Consider the following 24,275-nt stretch of genomic DNA (forward strand, 5'->3'; position numbering starts at 1 on the left):
CCTGCACCTTACACCAGGATTCTCACACCTGCACCTTACACCAGGATTCTCACACCTGCACCTTACACCAGGGCTCTCACCCCTGCACCTTACACCAGGGCTCTCACACCTGCACCTTACACCAGGGCTCTCACACCTGCACCTTAAACCATGGCTCTCACACTTGCACCTTACACCATGGCTCTCACACCTGCACCTTACACCAGGGCTCTTACACCTGCACCTTACACCAGGGCTCTCACACCTGCACCTTACACCAGGATTCTTGCACCTTACACCAGGATTCTCACACCTGCACCTTACACCAGGGCTCTCACACCTGCACCTTACACCAGGATTCTTGCACCTTACACCAGGGCTCTCACACCTGCACCTTACACCAGGGCTCTCACACCTGCACCTTACACCAGGGCTCTCACACCTGCACCTTAAACCATGGCTCTCACACTTGCACCTTACACCATGGCTCTCACACCTGCACCTTACACCAGGGCTCTTACACCTGCACCTTACACCAGGGCTCTCACACCTGCACCTTACACCAGGATTCTTGCACCTTACACCAGGATTCTCACACCTGCACCTTACACCAGGGCTCTCACACCTGCACCTTACACCAGGGCTCTCACACCTGCACCTTACACTATGGCTCTCACACCTGCACCTTACACCAGGGCTGTCACACCTGCACCTTACACCAGGGCTGTCACACCTGCACCTTACACCAGGGCTGTCACACCTGCACATTACACCAGGGCTGTCACACCTGCACATTACACCAGGGCTCTCCCACCTGCACCTTACACCAGGGCTCTCACACCTGCACCTTACACCAGGGCTCTCACACCTGCACCTTACACCAGGGCTCTCACACCAGCATCTCTGGCATGTTACACCACACATAAGGTTTCTCTGGATCAGTTTTATGTTCACAGTCTGTAGCTGATCAGGTGGACTTCCTATCATGGGGTCCCTGTGAGAAGTGGGGGCCATATTACCTGTCCCCCAGCTGTACAAGAATCACATATGGTGAACTGAGAAGAGTTTATCAGAAAGCATCCAGCGCATGGTGTGAGGGGTCTGACACAATAATTCTATGTAGTAAGGGCTCAGGGTGTGATGTCCTCATGTCACCGCCTATGACTGCTCCAGGCGCCTCTTATATAACCGTCTGTGGTTATCTCCTGATCACAAGACGTGGGCCCACACTCCTTCTATTCCTCATTCAGCTTTGAATCATTCATTATCTGTTAATATGGGAGGGGACAGTGGTCAGGTATTCAGATCGGGGGGCTGAACGTCTCTTCCAATTCAGGGTCACACAGAGGTGATATCCTTGCATCATGACATCACACGAGAAACGTGATGTCATCACCAACCTGCACAGTGATGCAGTATTGGCTCTGGGCCCCTATCTGTTTCCACCACCGATGATGTCACTAATAGTTATATATAGAACACCAACATAGTCAGAAGCAAAGTGTAATTATTGTTCAATGAAATTTTCCAATTTTCCTCCTGACCCCTCTGTCTCCTCCTCCAGACTCCTCTGTCCTCCTCCTCCAGAACCCTCTGTCCTCCTCCTCCAGACCCCTCTGTCCTCCTCCTCCAGACTCCTCTGTCCTCCTCCTCCAGGCCCCTCTGTTCTCCACCTCCAGACCCCTCTTTCCTCCTCCTCCAGACTCCTCTGTCCTCCTCCTCCATACTCCTCTGTCCTACTCCTCCAGACCCCTCTGTCTCCTCCAGACTCCTCTGTCCTCCTCCTCCAGACCCCTCTGTCTCCTCCAGACTCATCTGTCCTGCTCCTCCCTCCAGACTCCTCTGTCCTCCTCCTCCAGACCCCTCTGTCTGTCCTCCTCCTCCTCCAGACCACTCTGTCCTCCTCCTCCAGACTCCTCTGTCCTCCTCCTCCAGACTCCTCTGTCCTCCTCCTCCAGACCACTCTGTCCTCCTCCTCCAGACTCCTCTGTCTCCTCCTCCAGACTCCTCTGTCCTCCTCCTCCAGACTCCTCTGTCCTCCTCCTCCAAACTCCTCTGTCCTCCTCCTCCAGACCGCTCTGTCCTCCTCCTCCAGACCCCTCTGTCCTCCTCCTCCAGACCACTCTGTCCTCCTCCTCCAGACCACTCTGTCCTCCTCCTCCAGACCACTCTGTCCTCTTCCTCCAGACTTCTCTGTTCTCCTCCTCCAGACCACTCTGTCCTCCTCCTCCAGACCCCTCTGTCTGTCCTCCTCCTCCAGACCCCTCTGTCTGTCCTCCTACTCCTCCAGACGACTCTGTCTCCTTCTCCAGACTCCTCTGTCCTCCTCCTCCTCCAGACCACTCTGTCTCCTCCTCCAGACTCCTCTGTCCTCCTCCTCCAAACTCTTCTGTCCTCCTCCTCCAGACCGCTCTGTCCTCCTCCTCCAGACCCCTCTGTCCTCCTCCTCCAGACCACTCTGTCCTCCTCCTCCAGACTCCTCTGTCCTCCTCCTCCAGACCACTCTGTCCTCCTCCTCCAGACCACTCTGTCCTCCTCCTCCAGACTCCTCTGTCCTCCTCCTCCAGACCACTCTGTCCTCCTCCTCCAGACTCCTCTGTTCTCCTCCTCCAGACCACTCTGTCCTCCTCCTCCAGACTCCTCTGTTCTCCTCCTCCAGACCACTCTGTCCTCCTCCTCCAGACTCCTCTGTTCTCCTCCTCCAGACCACTCTGTCCTCCTCCTCCAGACTCCTCTGTTCCCTCCCTCCTGACTACTCTTTTCACTTTTCCAGACTCCTCTGTCCCCTAACTCCAGGCTCCTCTGTCCCCTCCTCCAGATTCTTCCTCCTCCTTTAGACTTATCTGCCTCCTCCCCCAGACTCCTCTGTCCCCTCCCTTTAGACTCCTCTTTTTCCTTTTCCAGACTCCTCTGTGCCCTCCCTCCAAACTCCTCTGTCCCTTCCTCCAGACTCTTCCCCCTCCTTTAGACTTCTCTGCCTCCTCCTCTAGACTCTTTTTGTCCTCTGAAGACTACTCTGTTTGCCCTTCCAGACCTCTTCTTAAGACTCTTCTGGTGGGAGCCTCTCTCTTAAAGGAGTATTCAAGGATTTTTTTTTATTTGACTATGCTACAGGGGTTGTAAAGTTAGTGTAGTTCATAATATAGTGATTGCACCTGTGTGTGATGTTTTCTCACAATTATTCAGTGATTTTCCCCCCACTATTTATTTTTAACAGCATACAAAATGACTGTTGTCTCAGATTTTTCCCAGCTTGCAATGCGGATGAGACCTGACATCACTAGTCAGCTGATGACAGGGAGCCTGTCTGCTTCAATGGCTGGAGGGATCAATCTGCAACTAATGCAACAGCTGTAGGCACCCTGATTGAAAACCACAGGTCTGCAGCTCATTTATGTTTCAATGGGTGGGGTGGCTGATGTGTAGGAGGGAGGAAGATGGAATTGTGGGATTTGTAGTCAAAAAAAGAAAAGTCAAACAGGAAATACTAGTTCACAAAAAGTTAGCCACAGTGTTCTGGTAATCTCAAAACATAGCCATTTATCTCCAAGACAAGTGCAGATCCTTCCTAAGCATGTCCATTACTGTCTGCCAGATACATACTAAAATCACCTTATGGTGGAGAACCCCTTTAAAGAATAATAGGATCTGGCAGGTGAAATCCAACATGCCTGACCCCCCGCAAAAAAAATAAAATAAATTTAATCAGGGTAAATATATGCCATTAGATGGGTGGTCAGTCCCGCTGAAATCTGTAGGTTTTGCTGAAACCTATCCAAGACTATGTCTGATACAGAGTTTCGTAACTTCAGGTGAATCATTGTTATTCACATGTAAGGTAAGGAGGCATTTTATTATGTTTTTTTATAATTCGGTATTTTCAAATTTTAAGCATAAACATATTACAGAACCATTGCAGAGGGAAGTAAATAAAACAGAGAATAGAGAATGGGAATAAGATATGGTGAAGGCCGGCAGGGAGTGCCAAAGACAAGACCCCTTTACTTTTATCACCCGCAATGGTCTTGAGAACCCGTCTTAGTTCACGTCTCCCTGATGCGGTTTGGTCTCAGCCGACTGATAAAATGCGACCCCGGAGTCGTGGTATTTACAGCGACCTGAAGACTTTGATCATTCAGTCCTGGAATATGACACAATAAGTGAGTGGACCTCTGAGCCGGCGGCGAGAGCCCGGTGGACCGCTGCCATAATTACACAGTAGCACATTGAGGAGCGGACAATGATCCATCCAAAGCATTCTACCTGAGAAGAGGCCGTGCTGGCAGATCTCTGGCTGGGGATAAGTGATCTGTCCTGGACTCGAATCAGTCAGTAAACCTGGGGGAGAGAGTGGAAGAAAACATCCTCCCAGTACGACATGTCACCTTAACCATCTCTGTGTCCATAGTGCCGCCATAGAGAGCAGTAAGAAGGGTTGGAAGGGTGTACGAGAAAAAGAGTCACTTAATCCAGGGGCGGCCAGATTGTGGGGCTCTGTTATAGTGTGATGGTTATGTATGCTAGGTATGTTATTTGTGTTAGTTCTTGAATATTTTTGTGATGCCAGGAAAATAAAGGAAAAAATGTTAATAACAAAAGTACAGAAAAAAAGTTAGTAAATTCTACAAATTCAACAATGATGTACACTGTACACTGAGGAGACTATGGTCAATGGCAAAGAATAACACACAGGCTTGAATAGATCCGGTGATGACCCTGATGGAGCCGGTGATAACCCTGATGGAGCTGGTGATGACCCTGATGAACCTGGTAATGACCCTGATGGAGCTGATGGAGCCGGTGATGACCCTGATGAAGACGGTGATGACCCTGATGAACCTGGTAATGACCCTGATGAAGCCGGTGATTACCCTGATGGAGCTGGTGATGACCCCCCATGAAGCCGGTGATGACCCTGATGAAATTGATGGAGCCAATGATGACCCTGATGAACCCTTTAATGACCCTGATTGAGCCGGTGATGACCCTGATGGAGCCAGTGATGACCCTGATTAATTTAATGGAGCCGGTGATGACCCTGATGAAGCCGGTGATGACCCTGATAATGACCCCGATGGAGCTGACGGAGCCGGTGATGACCCTGATTAATTTGATGGAGCCAGTTGACCCTGATTAATTTGATGGAGCCAGTGATGACCCTGATTAATTTAATGGAGCCGGTGATGACCCTAATGAAGTCGGTGATGACCCTGATAATGACCCTGATGGAGCTGTTGGAGTCGGTGACTCTGATGAACCTAATGGAGCCGGTGATGACCCTGATGGAGCCGGTGATGACCCTGATGGAGCCGGTGATGACCCTGATCCCTCATGAACCTAAAGGAGTCAGTGATGACCCTGATATACCTTCCTCTGTAGAAGATGATTTTATCAAGTGCATTAAAATAAAGTGCAATGTGCCACATATAAAGTGCACAACGATAGGAGGTGCAGATACAAGCTGTCACCAAAATGATACAAGCCCCCACAAACCTTCCCCAAGCCTCCGCACAAGAAGACCCCTGCAAAGGTTGGAGGTCAATCACTACCTTCACCAAAGCCCCCAATGTTCACTTAAGAGCCATAATAAAAAGTATCACATGATGTGTAACCACATGTGATGCACATGGACCGGACCTTGGCATATTAGGCTCCACACCATATATTAAAGTAGACTAGAGCTGGGTACAGAGAGGCACTTGGCACTACAAGTGTGGTGAAGGCCTCGGTAGACACATATCACCGGCAGCATCAGGATGTCCCACATCAAAGCTCCGCGGGAGGGGGGCTGCTGCCCAGCGCTGCCATCAGGTGCCAGTGACAGGGATGGATTGTGGGAGCAATCAGTCAGCTCGGTGGCACTAACACAAAGCCCTCTCTGTGGTTCAGGGCAGGAGGAGGGGGGGGGGGCAGGAGATTAGGGAAACAAATAGTAACCAAGTGCCAGATCAAGTCTAAAGGAACAATAACTCATCAAACGTAACCCCAGCATCGCCGCACACATGTGACAGCGCTACCCGGGAATGGAAGGGTTAAAGTAAATGCACATTAGTCAGATTTGAAGACTTTCCACAGCAAAATCTTTAAGAAAAATGTGCACCGAATCAGACAGCTTTCGGTAAGAATTGGCCACTGCAGCTTCTCTAAATTAGAAATTGATTGCGTGGAGGGATCAAGGGGATGTTCTGAATACAGAATCATTGGGGCGGGCATTAAGCAAATCGTCAAAAAAGACATAAATGGCCCCCAGAATTCACATCTTGACGCTTTTCGGACGCATGCAGAAGGTACACAGAATCACACCTGCACAGACCCGCGTGAAGTTACGAAGGTGTGCTCTGTGCAGGTGTGATTCTGTTCACCTTCTGCTAACTTGGAATAAAGCTGCGTTTTGTGTCTCTCAGCAGTGAAGGGTCGTTGTCACTAGACGGCGCATACTAATAGCACAAGGGGTTAAACTATTTATCTGCACAAATCCCCCCTGAGGCTACACGCCCAGCCCCCACCACAAGGCCCAGGGACCATGATAGATGGCAAACACATATGCCAAAGTTTACAAGACAATAGGTTGGTGAAGTGTGAGAAGAGAAGGCGGCAGACAAAGGGCGGCCGCCTGCGGAGGGGTGCGCTGCGCGGGAACTTTACAAAAAGAAAGAAAGAAAGTTTTCTACATTCATGAAGTAATAAACACTAATAAATACTCAGAAGGAGGAGACAAAACAAATCAGCTGTGCAGAACAAGCAGGGGATGCTGAGAAGCGCAGCTCTGGAACAGATAATAGTAATAATAATAATTTATATTTATACAGAGCAGATAATAATAATAATAATAAATGTATATTTATACAGAGCAGATAATAATAATTGTATATTTATACAGAGCAGATAATAATAATAAATGTATATTTATACAGAGCAGATAATAATAATAATAAATGTATATTTATACAGAGCAGATAATAATAATAAATGTATATTTATACAGAGCAGATAATAATAATAATAATAAATGTATATTTATACAGAGCAGATAATAATAATAATAATAAATGTATATTTATACAGAGCAGATAATAATAATAATAATAAATGTATATTTATAGAGCAGATAATAATAATAATAATAAATGTATATTTATACAGAGCACATAATAATAATAATAAATGTATATTTATACAGAGCACATAATAATAATAATAAATGTATATTTATACAGAGCACATAATAATAATAATAATTGTATATTTATACAGAGCAGATAATAATAATAAATGTATATTTATACAGAGCAGATAATAATAATAATAATAAATGTATATTTATACAGAGCAGATAATAATAATAATAAATGTATATTTATACAGAGCAGATAATAATAATAATAATAAATGTATATTTATACAGAGCAGATAATAATAATAATACATTTATATAGAGCAGAAAATAATAATAATAATAAATGTATATTTATACAGAGCAGATAATAATAAATGTATATTTATACAGAGCAGATAATAATAATAAATGTATATTTATACAGAGCAGATAATAATAATAATATTAACTGTATATGTGTGAATACAACTCGGTAACGCAGGCGGATGTCCTCCCTATACTATTCTCTATCACATCTTCGTGTTATACTTTGTCGCAGTGTAGTCGCCGCTCTGGAATGCTCCCGCTTAGGCTATTGATCTTCCGGGTGAATGAGGGGCACAATGGGCATGAGACACATGGAATGTCACTGGGGATTCCCTATGGGATTCCCCTCCTCCACCCCTCACTATGGGGCTCATAGACAACACTGGGCACCAGGGCAGGAAGAACAGAGGGAATTGTTTGATTTTACTTTAAGCTAAAGTTATTGATAATGTATCTGGACTATAAAGGTATAAGCCATTTATCCCCTAGAGACAGAGATGCCCTATAATGCGGGAGGAGACATGTTATCAGGGACACAAGCATCTCCCTCGCCTTCCTGTACCTTGTAGTCCCCCTCTCATGTGAGAAAATATCAACATAAAAATCAGCCTACAGCAGTGGGCTCCAAACTATGCAACAGCTGGAGGGCCACAGTTTGGAAACCACTGCTGTAGTGGCTGTAAAACTACAACTCCCTTTGCGTTTAAAAAAAAACCTGTCATGTGACCTATCATGTGACCATGCCTTATCTGTGTGCAGGTATTGTATAGGTGTGAGAGATTGTTCCGCAGTATTTTGCACCTGTGTGACCTCCCTGTATATAGCATCATGGTGTGAATAGGGGCCTAACCTGCCCTTGTACCCAGGTCCGTCGCTACAGGACAGGCAAACCAAGCAATTGCTTGGGGCCCCGAGCAGAGCCGGAGCTTGCCATCCTCCTGCCCCTATCCCGATTCGGCAGCTCGCCCTGTCGGCCGGCAGGACCAGCAGTGCGAGAGTCTGGAGCGGGAGGTAGAGACTAAAGCCGCTCGGCCTCTGGCTCCTATATTTGTGCCCGCCCCGGCTCACCTGTAGTTTTGCCCCCGTCCCCAGTGTTGTACAGCTACACGCGTGATGGGTCGGCCTCGTATTGACGTTCGCTCACGTCACGCTCCCAGAATTCAAGGGCCGGTGTTACTACGTCCTGACGCCGGCCCTAGGTATTCTGAGAGCGTGATGTGCATGAACATCATTACAGCACCGTGCGTTACGCGTAGCTGTGCAACAGTGCAAGCAAGGTCCTGCCCTGAATTCCTTTCGGCAACTGCAGCAGCAGAGGTACCAGCCGGGGCCCCCAGGGGCGGGTCTAATTTAGGGGTAATAACTGCCTACTGGGTCTGGGGGGGGGAGGGGATTAATCTGGGGGTAATACTTGCCTACTGGGGGAGAGGGTTAATCTGGGGGTACTACATGCCTACTGGGGGGAGGGGGTTAATCTATGGGTACTACATGCCTACTGGGGGGAGGGGGTTAATCTATGGGTACTACATGCCTACTGGGGGGAGGGGGTTAATCTGTGGGTTCTACATGCCTACTGGGGGGAGGGGGTTAATCTGGGGGTACTACATGCCTACTGGGGGGAGGGGGTTAATATTGGGGTACTACCTGCCTACTGGGGGGGGGTTATTCTGGGGGTACTACCTGCCTACTGGGGGGGGAGGGGGTTAATCTGGGGGTACTACCTGCCTACTGGGGGGGAGGGGGTTAATCTGGGGGTAATACTTGTCTACTGGGGGGGGGGGAGAGGGTTAATCTGGGGGTACTACATGCCTACTGGGGGGAGGGGGTGAATCTGGGGGTACTACATGCCTACTGGGGGGGAGGGGGTTAATCTGGGGGTACTACATGCCTACTGGGGGGAGGGGGTTAATCTGGGGGTACTACATGCCTACTGGGGGGAGGGGGTGAATCTGGGGGTTCTATTTGCCTACTTTTGCATGCGTAAGGTGGGGAGGGGGGGGGGGGTCTCCATGTTTATTTTGCTTGGGGCCCCCAAATTCCTTCAAACGGCCCTGCCTGTACCAGTAACCAGTAAGTGGCCTCTTTGTAATGTGTGAACACAGTCTAAATGTTTTAGGCCACCCCTCCACCCCTCCCACTTAATTAACTTTTGTTAGTGGCGCTAAAAATAAAATCTTTGTTTAGTTTTGTGCTCACGATTTGTGTTGTACTTTACCCCAAGTAGAATGTCTGCTGCATTACATCTATACAGGTCTATGTCTGACATGTAGCTGCAGCTGATAAGCGGTGTCAGAGCAGTGAGGCGTCCGCTTATCCCTCACTATACACTAATACCTGTCTCTATATACAGCAGTTGTGTCACATAACACACTCAGCTCTGCTGCATTACATCTATACAGGTCTATGTCTGACATGTAGCTGCAGCTGATAAGCGGTGTCAGAGCAGTGAGGCGTCCGCTTATCCCTCACTATACACTAATACCTGTCTCTATATACAGCAGTTGTGTCACATAACACACTCAGCTCTGCTGCATTACATCTATACAGGTCTATGTCTGACATGTAGCTGCAGCTGATAAGCGGTGTCAGAGAAGTGAGGCGTCCGCTTATCCCTCACTATACACTAATACCTGTCTCTATATACAGCAGTTGTGTCACATAACACACTCAGCTCTGCTGCATTACATCTATACAGGTCTATGTCTGACATGTAGCTGCAGCTGATAAGCGGTGTCAGAGCAGTGAGGCGTCCGCTTATCCCTCACTATACACTAATACCTGTCTCTATATACAGCAGTTGTGTCACATAACACACTCAGCTCTGCTGCATTACATCTATACAGGTCTATGTCTGACATGTAGCTGCAGCTGATAAGCGGTGTCAGAGCAGTGAGGCGTCCGCTTATCCCTCACTATACACTAATACCTGTCTCTATATACAGCAGTTGTGTCACATAACACACTCAGCTCTGATACACCCCGGGGCGGTGTTGAGGAGGCGCTCCGCATGTTCATATGGATACACTCACATACACAACCTCTGTTCTCACTTCCCTAAGGGAAAAGTAATTCTACGACTACACAACGGCCATTGTGACACATCCGGTGATACTAAGAAACTTACTAAACTACGAAACTAGAGTAAAAGAGCACACGGGGTTAAAGGGTAACTCTGCCTGTGAGGGCTCTGTCCCCCCAATACTAGGGTCCGTGTACAGCAGCCGCAGTTTCACATCATTTTTATTACCTCTGAGCTGTCTGGGCATGCTGGGAGTTGTAGTTACACAAGGAAAAATGTCACTAAAGTCTTGAGCTGTTACATAATGTGGAGAAGATTTAGCGAAGGACAATTGTCAGGGAGATGTATTCCAGTCCTATGATGGGCACTACACATCCCAGCAAGCCTTGCACTAACTCCGGACAAGGAGGCCGGACAATCAATGACCCCTCCCCCTCTGTCTAATGACAAAATACATCATCAACCATGAAGAGACTGATAACAGAGAACAAGTGCTGCAGAAATTACAGAAAGTCTTCACCCCCGATCACTATATACAATGTATCCAGAAAGTCTTCACCCCCGGTCACTATATACAATGTATCCAGAAAGTCTTCACCCCCGGTCACTATATACAATGTATCCAGAAAGTCTTCACTCCTGGTCACTATATACAATGTATACAGAAAGTCTTCACCCCCGGTCACTATATACAATGTATACAGAAAGTCTTCACCCTCCGGTCACTATATACAATGTATCCAGAAAGTCTTCACCCCTGATCACTATACACAATGTATCCAGAAAGTCTTCACCCCTGATCACTATATACAATGTATCCAGAAAGTCTTCACCCCCGATCACTATACACAATGTATCCAGAAAGTCTTCACCCCCGGTCACTATATACAATGTATCCAGAAAGTCTTCACCCCTGATCACTATACACAATGTATCCAGAAAGTCTTCACCCCTGATCACTATATACAATGTATCCAGAAAGTCTTCACCCCCGATCACTATATACAATGTATCCAGAAAGTCTTCACCCCCGGTCACTATATACAATGTATCCAGAAAGTCTTCACCCCCCCATCACTATATACAATGTATCCAGAAAGTCTTCACCCCTGATCACTATATACAATGTATCCAGAAAGTCTTCACCCCCGATCACTATATACAATGTATCCAGAAAGTCTTCACCCCCGATCACTATATACAATGTATCCAGAAAGTCTTCACCCCCGGTCACTATATACAATGTATCCAGAAAGTCTTCACCCCCGGTCACTATATACAATGTATCCAGAAAGTCTTCACCCCCGGTCACTATATATAATGTATCCAGAAAGTCTTCACCCCCGGTCACTATATACAATGTATCCAGAAAGTCTTCACCCCCGATCACTATATACAATGTATCCAGAAAGTCTTCACCCCCGATCACTATATACAATGTATCCAGAAAGTCTTCACCCCCGATCACTATATACAATGTATCCAGAAAGTCTTCACCCCCGGTCACTATATACAATGTATCCAGAAAGTCTTCACCCCCGGTCACTATATACAATGTATCCAGAAAGTCTTCACCCCCGGTCACTATATATAATGTATCCAGAAAGTCTTCACCCCCGGTCACTATATACAATGTATCCAGAAAGTCTTCACCCCTGATCACTATACACAATGTATCCAGAAAGTCTTCACCCCCCCCATCACTATATACAATGTATCCAGAAAGTCTTCACCTCCGGTCACTATATACAATGTATCCAGAAAGTCTTCACCCCTGATCACTATATACAATGTATCCAGAAAGTCTTCACCCCCGATCACTATATACAATGTATCCAGAAAGTCTTCACCCCCGATCACTATATACAATGTATCCAGAAAGTCTTCACCCCTGATCACTATACACAATGTATCCAGAAAGTCTTCACCCCCCCCATCACTATACACAATGTATCCAGAAAGTCTTCACCCCCCCCATCACTATATACAATGTATCCAGAAAGTCTTCACCCCCGGTCACTATATACAATGTATCCAGAAAGTCTTCACCCCCAGTCACTATATACAATGTATCCAGAAAGTCTTCACCTCCGGTCACTATATACAATGTATCCAGAAAGTCTTCACCTCCGGTCACTATATACAATGTATCCAGAAAGTCTTCACCCCCAGTCACTATATACAATGTATCCAGAAAGTCTTCACCCCCGGTCACTATATACAATGTATCCAGAAAGTCTTCACCCCTGATCACTATATACAATGTATCCAGAAAGTCTTCACCTCCGGTCACTATATACAATGTATCCAGAAAGTCTTCACCCCCGGTCACTATATACAATGTATCCAGAAAGTCTTCACCCCCGGTCACTATATACAATGTATCCAGAAAGTCTTCACCCCTGATCACTATATACTATGTATCCAGAAAGTCTTCAACTCCGGTCACTATATACAATGTATCCAGAAAGTCTTCACCCCCAGTCACTATATACAATGTATCCAGAAAGTCTTCACCTCCGGTCACTATATACAATGTATCCAGAAAGTCTTCACCTCCGGTCACTATATACAATGTATCCAGAAAGTCTTCACCCCTGATCACTATATACAATGTATCCAGAAAGTCTTCACTCCTGATCACTATATACAATGTATCCAGAAAGTCTTCACCCCCGATCACTATATACAATGTATCCAGAAAGTCTTCACCCCCGGTCACTATATACAATGTATCCAGAAAGTCTTCAACTCCGGTCACTATATACAATGTATCCAGAAAGTCTTCACCCCTGATCACTATATACAATGTATCCAGAAAGTCTTCACCCCTGATCACTATATACAATGTATCCAGAAAGTCTTCAACCTCGGTCACTATATACAATGTATCCAGAAAGTCTTCACCCCCGGTCACTATATACAATGTATCCAGAAAGTCTTCAACTCCGGTCACTATATACAATGTATCCAGAAAGTCTTCACCCCTGATCACTATATATAATGTATCCAGAAAGTCTTCACCCCCGGTCACTATACACAATGTATCCAGAAAGTCTTCACCCCTGATCACTATATACAATGTATCCAGAAAGTCTTCACCCCTGATCACTATTTACAATGTATCCAGAAAGTCTTCACCCCCCCATCACTATATACAATGTATCCAGAAAGTCTTCACCCCCGATCACTATATACAATGTATCCAGAAAGTCTTCACCCCTGATCACTATATACAATGTATCCAGAAAGTCTTCAACCTCGGTCACTATATACAATGTATCCAGAAAGTCTTCACCCCCGGTCACTATATACAATGTATCCAGAAAGTCTTCAACTCCGGTCACTATATACAATGTATCCAGAAAGTCTTCACCCCTGATCACTATATATAATGTATCCAGAAAGTCTTCACCCCCGGTCACTATACACAATGTATCCAGAAAGTCTTCACCCCTGATCACTATATACAATGTATCCAGAAAGTCTTCACTCCTGATCACTATATACAATGTATCCAGAAAGTCTTCACCCCTGATCACTATATACAATGTATCCAGAAAGTCTTCACTCCTGATCACTATATACAATGTATCCAGAAAGTCTTCACCCCTGATCACTATATACAATGTATCCAGAAAGTCTTCACCCCCCCCATCACTATATACAATGTATCCAGAAAGTCTTCACCCCTGATCACTATATACAATGTATCCAGAAAGTCTTCACCCCCGGTCACTATATACAATGTATCCAGAAAGTCTTCACCCCCCCCATCACTATATACAATGTATCCAGAAAGTCTTCACCCCCGGTCACTATATACAATGTATCCAGAAAGTCTTCACCCCTGGTCACTATATACAATGTATCCAGAAAGTCTTCACCCCCGATCACTATACACAATGTATCCAGAAAGTCTTCACTCCTGTCACTATATACAATGTATCCAGAGTGATCACAAACTGTTTATTTTTTCTGAACTTTCTTCATCCAATGTTATTGCTCCCCACCCTTTTTCACACCTGATTGCGCTCCTCTGCCAATTTTCCGGCACTATATATTAGAGGCTTTAGGGCTGTTAGACCTTAGGTCTGGAGACATTAAAATATGCCATCTAAAGTGCTTCTTGAGTGTGACATCAAGAATTATACCAGAATTGAACAAGAAGGGAACTAACTCAACATTAAAACTACAAAAGTAAGTCACTCTTTTACAAAAACAAACAAACATGCACTCACTTATTACTTACATAATTGCGATACATTTTCTCTTCTACCCCCCCCCCCCCCCCCCGATTTCTCCGGTGGACTCTATATACATCTGTCCATGCCTCCTTCCCTCACCTATGTATTGCTCGCATGCACTACTCACCATCATAAACCACCCAAAGTCACCTCATTCCATGGTACAGCACAGAAGTCGCTCCATCACTTCACCCAGCCATCTGCTCTCCCTCTTCTTTCTTCTGCTTTTAGTTGCTGAGGACCAGGGCCGGATTAAGAGCATCATGGACCTGGTGCTGAAGATTGTGATGGGCCTTTTTATCAAAGTATTTAGAATGAAAATGCAACACAAAGCAATTTTGTCACATGATTTAGACATAGGGGGAGATTTGTCAAATCCTGTGTAGAGGAAGAGTGGTGCAGTTGCCCATAGTGACCAATCAGATCGCTTCTTTCATTTTTCAGAGGCCGTTTTAAAAATGAAAAAAGCGATCTGATTGGTTGCTATGGGCAACTGCACCACTCTTCCTCTACACAGGATTTGACAAATCTCCCCCATAACTCTTATTTTTCCACCTACAGACTCATATAAGGGCTTGTTTGTTGCGTCACCAATTATACTTTGCAATGACATCACTTCTGTTGCCACGAAATCTACAGTGAAACACACAAAAAATATTAGTGTGACAAAATTTAAAAGAAAAAAAATGCAATTTTTGGGGGCTTTCTACACAGCGCACTTTTCCCAAACAATGACACATTGGGAGAGATTTATCAAAAACCTTTATCAAAAAAGAGAGGTGCAGTTGCCTATAGCAACCAATCAGGTCGCTTCTTTCATTTTTCAGAGGCCAAAAATTAAAGGAGCGGTTTGATTGGTTGCTATGGGCAACTGTACCACACAGGTTTTGATAAATCTCCCACATTAGCTTAATTTCGTAGGTCCATACAATTACAACAATACCAAAATTGGGCCATTGACCATGCGGATTACTCAACATTATACTTTAGGATTTTGAACATTTACGCACACGGCGACACTACATATGTTTTCTTAGGGAATGGGTTAATTCAATTGTATTACTTTTTTATTTTTATTTTTTTAACACTTTTTTTTGCGGGAAGGGGTTATATGTCTATAACTTCTAGGCAAATTTGTCTATAATATCTGAGCATGAAAAAGCTAGGTGAGAAATTGTCACCTAGCTTTTCCGTGCTCCTGAATGCCATTGCTGCTTATAGCCTATAAGGATAACAGCTTAACTAATATAAGCAGAAATGGAACTAAGCAGTACAGAAAAGCTGGGTAACAATTTCTCCCCTGGCTTTTTCATGCTCCTGAATGGCATATCAGCTATTATAGACAGATTTGCCTATAACATATAATCAAAGCTGTCTATAATAGCTGAGCTATGATAAGCAGATATGCCATTCAGGAGCCCAGAAAAGCTAGATGACAATTTCTCACCTAGCTTTTTCATTCTCCTGAATGGCATATCTGCTTATCATAGCTCAGCTATTATAGACATATTTGCCTACAACATATAGTCAAAGCTGTCTATAACAGCTGAGCTATTATCAGCAGATATGCCATTCAGGAGTATGAAAAAGCAAAGTGAGAAATTGTCATCTAACTTTTCTGAGCTCCTGAATGGCATATTTGTTTATCATAGTTCAGCTATTATAGACAGCTTTGATTATGTTATAGGCAAATCTGTCTATAATAGCTGAGCTATGATAAGCAGATATGCCATTCACGAACCCAGAAAAGCTAGGTGACAATGTTTCACCCAGCTTTTTCGTACTCCTGAGTGGCATATCTTCTTATAATAGCTCAGCTACTATAAGCAGTCATGCCATTCAGGAGCATGGAAAAGCTAGGTGGGACATTGTCACCTAGCTTTTCTGTGCACCTGAACGGCAAGTCAGTTTATGCCTGGTGAACTAGTGATACCTTTGGGGGAATCTCCTGGGGCAGAGAGTAATGTGCGCCGGGGGCGGGAGGTCAGGCAGGTGGCAGCTACAGCACACAGTAGTTTTCAAACTTGGCGGGCGCTGGCCGAACGGGGAGGAGGAGTCTCATACGCTGATGTCATGTGGGGCACGCAGGTCAGCAGGTTACGTCACCACCAGGGCTGTAGGTAAGCCTGTGGGCCTGGGACATCGCAGGGACAGCCCTCTTTTACTGTTAACCAGAGGCGGCTCTAGAATTTGTGAGGCCTTAGGCGTAACTGGAACATGTGGCCCCGGCATCATTTTCTGCAGACGTCACATAGTGATCCGATCGGCTGTGAGATAGTTGCGCTGTTGTGGCAGCACCAATCTCAAGTGGCGGCGGGGTAGAGATTAGATAAGGGGGTTACTAGTGTCCTGTGGGTCCCATGGCAAATTCTGTCTAGTACATTGAGACCACACTCACCACTAATACCAGTATACAAGGAGGGCAAAATAAATAAAAAAAAAACTCACCATTTTGCAACTTTTGGGGTGCGTCCGTTTCTACGCAGTGCACTTATCGGTATTCGGTAAAACAACTCTTAATCTTTATTCTGTAGGTCCATACGTTTGAAATGATACCCATTTTATATAGGTTATTTCTATTTAACTACTTTAAAAAAATGTACAAAAATGAATTTGCTTTAAAGTGTCTCTTCTCCCCCCTACAACCCTTTTATTTTTCCGCATACAGGGCTATATGAGGGTTCATTTTTTGCGCTGTGATCTGAAGTTTTTATCAGGATCATTTTTATTTTGATGGCACCTGTTTGATTGTGTTATTTTTTTTTCTAGTATATGAAGTGACAAAAAATGTGCACTTCTGGATATTTTTCACACTTTTGCCTTTCACTATGTAACTTAATTAACATTATATTTTATTAGTTCAGACATTTGCGCATGTGGCGATACCACATATGTTTATAGGTTTGTTTGTTTTTTACAATTTTTCATAGGAAAATTTAGTGATTCTAACTTTTATTAGGGAAGGGGTTAAATCACATTTATTATTAATTTTTTTTTACACTTTTTGAGTGCCCATATATAGGCCAGCGAGAACAGTGACATCATACTGCGGGCTATATAAATTCACTGTGCTTTACCCACTGCCCTGGCTACTATATATATATTCATATGTTTATATGCATATATATACCAGCCAGGGAAGTGTGTACAGCACAGTTGATGTATATAGCCCTGCAGTATGATGTCACTGTATATCAGTGTCTCCCAACCAGGGTGCCTCCAGCTGTTGCAAAACTACAACTCCCAGACAGCAAAGGGCTGTCTGGGCATGTTGGTAGTTGTAGGTTTGCAACAGCTGGAGGCACCCTGGTTGGGAAACACTGCGGTATATCAATGACTGTGCTGTGTTCTCTGGCTGGCCCATACTGCATATACTAATATGTATATATATGTGTGTGTATGTATATATATATATATATACACACACATATATAGATAGATTAGTATAGGGCAGAGGGCACAGCACAGTCACTGGTATACAGTTAGTGACTGACCTTGCTTGCTTAATAATGAATGCAGCCTGAGCCAGGCCCGGCCACTGGGACTTATCTACAGAGCTCGTCACCTTCTGACCTTCTTTTTCGCACTAATGGCCGCCTCTGCCGGTCGGTCGGAGACTGCCAGACTGGACGGAGCTTAAATGGAGTGAAGATCCAGACCGCAGAGGCTGTACAGCTGTGAGGCAGTGTCTCTCCGCTCTGTGGTGAGCAGCCGGGGGAGGGGTCGGGAGGGCAGTGACTATTAACTAATAAGCTGCAATGTCTTTGGCACATGACCAGCCCCATCAGCCCCCTCTCTTAAAGGGGCAGCAGGGGCTAATCGGACGCAACACTGGGGCCCGCAGGAAATGTTTTTTTATTTTTAAACTTCACTCCCTGTGGTCGGGCCGGAGAGCAGGGAGTTGCGGCAGTGGCCTATATGCTGTTAATACTGCTGTTAACATTGTTGGCGCGGGTCGGTCTGTGCGGGCCGTTTGTGTGGGCCGCCAGGCCTATTTTAACGAAGGGGCCTGGAGCTGCCGCTCCATCTGCCCCTACGTTAATCCGGCCCTGCTGGGGACATTGCTCCTAACCCTGGCCCACCTTTCACTAATATTTGCTCTACACCACCTGCCTCTTGCGGAACCGCTACAAACTTTAACTGCGCTCTCCTAAACTCTCGATGTGTGTGCAATAAGCTCACCCAGATTCATGACTTATTTCTCACTAATTCTCTTAATCTGTTGGCTCTCACAGAAACATGGATACAAGCTTCTGACACTGCTTCTCTCGCTGCTTTATCTTATGGTGACCTTCACTTTTCCCATAGATCTGACACCAGGCATGGTGGAGGAGTTGGGGTGCTTCTAGCCCCACAATGCACTTTTCAAGTCATCCCCCCCATTACCCTCACTCACGTTTCCCTCTTTTGAGGTCCACACCCTCAGGCTCTTCCGCCCATTGTCTCTCAGAGTGGCGGTCATCTATGGTCCTCCTGGTTCTCCCCAAATGTTCCTGGATCATTTTGCCATCTGGCTCCCTCACTTTCTTTCCTCAGAAACACCTACACTCATCATGGGTGATTTTAATATCCCCATTAATCCCCCAATCTCCTCTTCTGCCTCTCGGCTTCTGTCTCTAACCTCCTCCTTTGCCCTTTCACAGCTTCCTGACTCTCCACACACAAGGATGGGAATACACTGGACTGGATCTTCTCTAGACTTTGCTCTGTCTCTAAATTCCCTGATTCTCCTTTTGAGCTCTCTGACCACAACCTTCTCTCTTTCTCTCTGACCACAACCTTCTCTCTTTCTCTCTGACCACAACCTTCTCTCTTTCTCTCTGACCACAACCTTCTCTCTTTCTCTATCAGTAACTCCTATCCTCTTCCGGACACTCCAACCTTGTACACTTACAGAAACCTGCGTGCCATAAACACCAGTCAATTTATAGACATTCTACAATCTTCACTATCACCAATCTCTTCCCTCTCCTGCCCTAATCTAGCAGCCAAACATTACCACGACACCCTAAAGTCTACCCTGGACCAAATGGCACCCCCTAAAACACGAACCTCCCGACACAGACGGCAGCAACCCTGGCACACGCTAACAACCCGCTTTCTCAGGCGATGCTCTAGGTGCTGAACGTCTGTGGAGGAAAACTAAGACTTCTTCAGACTATCTGCACTATAAATTCCTGCTTAAATCCTATTACTCCGCTCTTCATCTCGCCAAACAAACATATTTTACCTCCCTCATCTCCTCTCTGTCTAACAACCCAAAACGCCTTTTTGACACGTTCAACTCTCTCCTTCGGCCTAAAGTACAGACCCCAATCACTGATCTCTGTGCTGAAGACCTGGCCAAATACTTCAAAACTAAAATCGATGACATTCGTGATGAAATCCTCTCCCAGTCCCCTAAAAGTTCTGATGCAATTCCCAGCCACGTCTCCTCTTCATCACATCAGTTTTTGAGCCTGTAACGGGGGATGAGGTTTCCAGGCTCCTCTCCTCCGCCTGCCCCACTACCTGCTCTGGTGACCCCATGTCTTCACACCTCATCCAGTCTCTCTCTCCTGCTATCAGCTGTCACCTAACTAAAATCTTTAACCTCTCCCTCTCTTCTGGGGTCTTTCCCTCCTCCTTCAAACACTCTATCATAACCCCACTATTGAAAAAAACATCTCTGGACCCGTCCTGTGCAGCCAACTATCGACCCGTCTCAAATCTCCCCTTTATCTCCAAACTCCTGGAACGCTTGGTCTACTCCCGCCTTATCCGCTATCTCTCCGAGAACTCTCTCCTTGACCCCTTACAGTCTGGTTTCCGCTCCCTTCACTCCACAGAAACGGCCCTAACCAAAGTCCCTAACAATCTTCTGACGGCCAAATCAAATGGAAATTTCTCTTTACTGATTCTCTTGGACCTCTCTGCGGCTTTTGACACTGGATCACCAACTCCTCCTCAGTAGTCTCCGCTCCATTAGTCCCAAGGACTCTGCTCTCGCCTGGTTTTCCTCCTATCTCTCTGGCCGCTCCTTTAGCGTCTCGTTTTCTCGGTCTACTTCTTCTCCTCTTCCCCTTGCTGTCGGGGTTCCCCAGGGATCGGTCCTGGGTCCTCTACTCTTTTCACTCTACACATCCCCAATTGGAAAAACAATCAGTAGATTTGGTTTCCAGTACCACTTCTATGCTGATGACGCCCAACTCTATACCTCCTCCTCCAACATCACCCCTGCACTCCCACAGAATACCAGTGACTGTCTCTCTGCCGTCTCAGACATCCCCCCTGCACTCCTACAGAATACCAGTGACTGTCTCTCTGCTGTCTCAGACATCATGTCCTCTTTATATCTGAAACTAAATCTTTATTAAACAGAACTTCTTGTCTTTTCTCCATCAACTGATACTGTACCTAACCCTGACATTTCCATCTCGGTATGTGGTACTACCATAACTCCCAGGCAGCAGGCTCGCTGTCTTGGATTATACTTGACTCTGATCTGTCTTTCACTCCCCATATTCAGTCCCTTTCACGTTCTTGTCACCTGCATCTCAAAAACATTTCCAGAATCCGCCCGTTTCTCACTACTGAAACTGCTAAAACTCTCATTATTGCTTTGATTCACTCCCGCCTTGACTACTGTAACTCTTTACTAATAGGCCTTCCTTTCTCCAAACTCTCTCCTCTTCAGTCCATCCTTAATGCCGCAGCCAGACTCATCTTCCTCTCCAGCCGCTACACCGACGCCTCCTCCCTGTGCCAGTCACTACACTGGTTACCAATTCAGTCCAGAATACAGTACAAAATCCTCAGTCTCACACACAAAGCTCTCCACAATGCTGCACCTCCCTACATCTCCTCTCTCATCTCCGTCTACCATCCTACACGTTCTCTCCAATCTGCTAATGATCTCACACTAACATCTTCTATAATCCGAACTTCTCACTCCCATCTCCAAGACTTCACTCGTGCTGCACCGGTTCTCTGGAATGCTATCCCTCAATCCCTCAGACTCAACAACAACATCCATAGTTTCAAACGTGGCCTAAAAACACATCTCTTCAGACAGGCCTATAACAGTCTCTAATTGGCCCCAACATATCCCCAACATATCCCCAACATATCCCCAACATATCCTCAATATATCCCCACACCTCTTGTTTGAATAGTTATTGTGTAATATTATGTCTGATACTTGTCTGTTTGTACCCCATAATTGTAAGCGCTGCAGAATCTGTAGGCGCTATATAAATAAATAAGTCTTCACCCCCGATCACTATATACAATGTATCCAGAAAGTCTTCACCCCCCCGGTCACTATATACAATGTATCCAGAAAGTCTTCACCCCTGATCACTATATACAATGTATCCAGAAAGTCTTCACTCCTGTCACTATATACAATGTATCCAGAAAGTCTTCACCCCCTGTCACAGTTGGCTGTCCGGGCATGCTGGGAGTTGTAGTTTTGCAACCGCTGCAGGCCCCCAGGTTGGTAAACAGTGTAGCAGTGTCTTATATAGAGCGGTGTGAGTGCCCCTGGAGGGGTCAGGGCTGGGGAGGGGTGTCTTCCTGGTTCCCAGGACCTGCAGTCTGCCATGCGCCGGCCTCTATATGTTTATGGGAGCGCTGGGCTCGGGGTGGAGGAAGCCGCTTCTACAAGTGGAATCTCAGACTGAAAGATAAATAGTTTTTTTTTTTCCTTTTGCAGTTAAACAGGAAAAAGCAACAATTCATTGGGAGGACGGGGTTAATCTTCAAAGATGGCGCTGCTCCCCCCCTCCAGTCTGCAGCCACAATCCTGCAGGAAATAAACAAGACGTCTGTTTGTTCCAATTCATAAAAGGATTTCCTCCGTCCTGTCATTGACTTCTGCCTGTCCGCAGGTTCTCAGGGACCCAATATATATAGGACGTATGGTACCTGAGGACAGGTGAGGGGCCGTCCCCCACCCTAATGACTTACAATGTCTATTATTGGTGAATTAGGAATAGTCTGTGAAATGAGGGTTTGTAACGTTAGGATATCGGGGTCATCAATAGGGAACAGCACCATGTATAGAGCAGGAGGAGCCGAGCAGATGGATATATGATGTCTACGTCTAAATCTCTGCTTATTCTGGGCTCAAGGGTCCAATGGGCGGTCCTATGAGTCATTGCAAGTGCAGGAAAAGCTGCCAATCAGTGATCAGCACTGCCCACTGGACTCCTGAGCAAAGAAGAAACAGAGATTTAAATGAATAAATTATTAGTTGTACGGAACCATTTCCCACAATGCCATATATCGATCTACTGTAGTTGCGGACAAGTCACACTGCATTTTTAACATGATGGGCCCCCTTTAAACAGGGTAATAAAATTAGGGTTAAAAGAGTTAGAGCTTGAGGCCGTGGCCTCTCATCAGTTTTGTAGGTTCCTCACAGCCTTACTGGCAGATTGACTTTCACCTTGTCATAAAGCCCAGTGACAAGCTGTCTTCAGAACCTGTGCTGATCTGGGCCACACTGAAAACGATGATGAGGGGATGAAAGAACCCACTACCAACCTTTCTTTCATCCCATAAAAATCAAGGCCTAATAACAGGACTTACCAAATTCCCTAGCAAGCTAAGTCTCGCCAATGATTTTAACGATTTCCTGGATTTCCCATATCTCACCCAGCTTTCCCTAAATAGGGTATGCACAGCCTGAAACCTGGTGTCCACATATGAAAAGTACCGTAAGGAAATATAGCCATCCCTGACCACCATTCATGTCACTGTCTCACACTGTCCCGTACAGTCGATAACCTCTGCTCAGGTATGTTCATAGAGTCCTGTGGTGGGGTCCAGGGTCAGGGTGGGGGTCCAGAATCGATAACCTCTGCTCAAGAATGTTCATAGAGTCCTGTGGTGGGGTGCCGGGTCAGGGTGGAAGTCCCGTACAGTCCATATATATCCTCTGCTCAGGAATGTTCATAGAGTCCTGTGGTGGGGTCCAGGGTAAGGGTGGGGGTCCCACACAGTTGATAACCTCTGCTCAGGTATGTTCATAGAGTCCTGTGGTGGGGTCCAGTTCAGGGTGGGGGTCCAGTACAGTCGATAACCTCTGCTCAGGTATGTTCATAGAGTCCTGTGGTGGGGTCCAGGGTCAGGGTGGGGGTCACGCAAAATCGATATCCTCTGCTCAGGTATGTTCATAGAGTCCTGTGGTGGGGTCCAGGGTCAGGGTGGGGGTCACGCACAATCAATATCCTCTGCTCAGGTATGTTCATAGAGTCCTGTGGTGAGGTCCAGGGTCAGGGTGGGGGTCCTGTACAGTCCATATATAACCTCTGCTCAGGTATGTTCATAGAGTCCTGTGGTGGGGTCCAGGGTCAGGGTGGGGGTCACGCACAATCAATATCCTCTGCTCAGGTATGTTCATAGAGTCCTGTGGTGAGGTCCAGGGTCAGGGTGGGGGTCCTGTACAGTCCATATATAACCTCTGCTCAGGTATGTTCATAGAGTCCTGTGGTGGGGTCCAGGGTCAGGGTGGGGGTCCTGTACAGTCCATATATAACCTCTGCTCAGGTATGTTCATAGAGTCCTGTGGTGGGGTCCAGGGTCAGGGTGGGGGTCCTGTACAGTCCATATATAACCTCTG

The 24,275-nt window shown here is 46.0% G+C and overlaps 1 long non-coding RNA gene across 1 annotated transcript in view; it reads right to left on the bottom strand.

Annotated features, from left to right (window-relative positions):
- LOC130291041 (uncharacterized) overlaps window positions 1–24,275 on the bottom strand; it is a 122,996-nt gene that overhangs the window by 17,810 nt on the left and 80,911 nt on the right. The window lies entirely within an intron of this gene.

This window comes from Hyla sarda, chromosome 9 (assembly GCF_029499605.1).
Source record: "Hyla sarda isolate aHylSar1 chromosome 9, aHylSar1.hap1, whole genome shotgun sequence".
Taxonomy (NCBI): domain Eukaryota; kingdom Metazoa; phylum Chordata; class Amphibia; order Anura; family Hylidae; genus Hyla; species Hyla sarda.